Source organism: Silene latifolia, chromosome 8 (assembly GCF_048544455.1).
Source record: "Silene latifolia isolate original U9 population chromosome 8, ASM4854445v1, whole genome shotgun sequence".
Lineage (NCBI taxonomy): Eukaryota > Viridiplantae > Streptophyta > Magnoliopsida > Caryophyllales > Caryophyllaceae > Silene > Silene latifolia.
The window spans coordinates 15533632-15536823 of NC_133533.1; the positions used below are offsets into that span (position 1 = coordinate 15533632).

Genomic DNA, 3192 nt, shown 5'->3' on the forward strand with positions numbered 1-3192 from the left:
AAACTTACCTTCCTCCTTGTGCTTTGCTAGAAGATGGGGAAATGGTACTTGAACAACTTCTTTGGGAGGAGCATCCTCCACATCTTTCACTTTCTCATCCTCATTGGGAACACTCACCTTTGTTGGAACGACATCACTCTCCTTAGCATTAGGAGAGATTTCTTCAATAACCACCTTATCACTTTCTTTTGGAAGCGGAGACCCAACATCTTTGGCATCAAGCTTGCTCTTCCTCTTTAGCATCAACAATCGATGAGGAAATGGCACACGATCTTTAACAATAGGCTCTTCACTAGCCTTCCTTTTGTCATTTCCCCCAAGCTTAGCCTTTTTAACAACCACCTCTTCATCCAAAGTCATGGATGGCCCATCATAGCTTGAACCACTTCTCAAGGAAATAGAATTAACGGTTTCATGTGGTTGCTCGCCTTGGGGAGATAGTTGACCATTCTTCCTTTGAGAGCTAGAAGCGGCTAATTGAGCCACTTGTTGCTCCAACATTTTGACCGCGGCACTATGAGCTTGATCATTTTTTTGAATTTGAGCCAACAATTCCCTTTGCATTTGGATTATCATGCCCTCGAGCTTACCAACTCCTTGATTGTTTTGTTGGCCATTTTGTGGTGGATTTTGTTGGTAATTGTTTTGTGGGGGCCTTTGTTGATTTTGATAACCCGGTGGAGGGACATACTTTTGTTGTTGAGGAACATAGGCATTTTGTTGTGGTGGGGGTTGAGGGTTAAGCACATTGTTGCTATTGTAAGACAAGTTCGGGTGAAATTTTGAATTCGGGTTATACGTGTTGGAAAATGTACCCGGTGGATATGAACTTTGTCTTAGAGCTTGAAAAGCATTTACCTCTTCCATAGGAGCTCGGAAATGAGCGGCATAGTGGCCCGCACCTCCACATCCATCACAAACGATAATTTGGCTTGTTGAAGATACAACATTGAGTTGTTGGATGGAATCTTTAGCATCTCTTTCCGCCAATTGTTGTTGGAGCAAGGCAATTTGAGCTAGCAAAACAGAGTTGTTAGAGGATTCTTCTTTACCTTTTGGTGGCACAGCTCGGGAATTGACATATTGAGCATCATGGACCGCCATAGATTCGATCGTGGCATGAGCAAGATCGGTGTCAATTTGATCAAACCGCCCATTGTTGGCGGAATCAAGAATCCTTCGGGACTCGGCACAACATCCATTGTAGAATGTTATTGCTAGAAACCAATCATCTAGCCCATGATGTGGGCATTGCCTTTGAAGCTCTTTGTACCTCTCCCATGCCTCATATAAGCTCTCAAGAGCTTGTTGACGGAATCCGGTGATTTGGCTCCTTAAAGTTTGAGTTTTCTCCGGTGGAAAAAACTTTTGATAGAAAGCAAGAGCCAATGTCTCCCAATTGGTGATTCCCATGGCGGTGCGTTCAAGGCTATTGATCCAAAGCTTGGCCTTGTCCTTAAAAGAGAAAGGGAAAAGTATTTCCCTTATTTGGGCTTGGGTGACGCCCGTTTGACGGATCATGGAGCAATAGTCACAAAAGTTTTGCACATGCAAATTGGGATCCTCCAAAGGACTTCCTCCAAATTGCTTTCTCTCCACAAGGCTAATGAACGCCGGTTTGATTTCGAAGTCCGGCGCGGTGATTTGAGTGGTTGTGATTCCGGCCGGAAGCATGGCCGCGGTGGGCTTTGAGTGATCGGAAAGTTTCACCATCTTTTTGGTAGTAGATGGCGATGGTGGTGGAGATGATGAACTTGAAACCTCCTCCTCTTCAAGGGCCTCTAGATCATCTAAGTAAGACTTTCTAGCACTTTCAACTTGGATGGGAGAAGTGGCTTCTTTCACTTCCTTCCAAAATCGTCGTCTTCTCCTAAAGGTTTTCTCGGGCTCGGAATCCGGTGAAAGCAATTCTCCACTACGAGAGGACCTGGGCATAAGACAACAATTTCTAGGAAAATGATAAGTAACGGTCTCAAGGAACAAGTGTTCCTCAAGACAAAATAAAACAAGATAAAAATCGACAATTCAAAAAGCAATAAAACCGTTTCCCCGGCAACGACGCCAAAATTTGATAGGCTTATCGCGTACCTATGCAAAGATAAATTCCCTAAACAACAAGTTAATGTAGCAATAGGGGTCGAACACAAGGAAACGGGAATTACTTCGTGAATTGCTATGGGTAGATTTTTATCAAGGTCGATTACGATTTGGTTTGGTTTGGTTGTTTGGATGATTAATGAAAATTGCAATGTAAATAATATGATAAAAGATAGTCTAAAGGGGTCGGATCACTCATGCAAAGGTAAACATATGAACATGATAAACTTGGTACTAATAATCTTGTCAATTACTTAGGCTTAAAGATACCCACCTTACGGCATTAGTATCAACCATAGACCGGGTCCTAGAAAAACTCTCGTCCATGACTAGGTCGTCCTACCATACATGCTTAGTCTAATTCAATTTCGTGCCTCTCGACTTTAGAACGAATAAACAAGTTTTAATCTACGACTACGGCCGATAATCAAAGATTAAGCGTAACAAAGCAAGCATGTGATGGAAGCAATTGATCAAAATTATTATAAACTTTATTTAATCATATTATATGTTTGATTTTGCATGGCTCCCCTAGCCTTTAGACTAGAGAATTAGCTACTCATACTAAAATGTAAATTGCAAACTAAATTATAAGAAATGCTAAACATGGTTGTATGATTTATATGGATTTGATAATATAACATGTAAAAGGAATAATGCTAATGTAAAATGAAGTACTTAATTGTAAACTATGTGGTAACTAAATTAGTAATGTAAATTGCAAACTAGAAATAAGAATACCTTAATAGAGAATAACTTGTATAGAAGAACAAATTGTAACCAAATGCTTGAATGTATAAAATAACCAAATGTTTAAGAACCAAATGCTTAACAATATTGAAAACAAAATATGAAAACTAATGAGAGAATTATAAAGCTTGAGGCTATTCTAAGATGGAAATGGGACGTAAAGATTGGATGCCTAAGACCTCGGAACACCTCTCCTATTTATAGGAGAGGAGAGCATAACGTAAAAGCCAAGATGACTATGGCCTCGATCGGGGTTGCATGGCCCCGATCGGGGTCGTGTGTCTCCGTGTTATTTCTCTTAATTCCTCTCTTAATTGCAAATGGTATCCAATGTTGGTGATTAAT

At 40.5% G+C, this 3192-nt stretch overlaps 1 non-coding gene across 1 annotated transcript; it reads left to right on the forward strand.

The window, feature by feature from the left end:
- Nucleotides 1-1234: 1234 nt before the first annotated feature.
- LOC141597705 (small nucleolar RNA R71) lies at nt 1235-1342 on the forward strand. Its single transcript, XR_012522925.1, has one exon. It is a non-coding gene; the product is annotated as a small nucleolar RNA R71 (small nucleolar RNA).
- The last annotated feature ends 1850 nt before the right edge of the window (nt 1343-3192 follow it).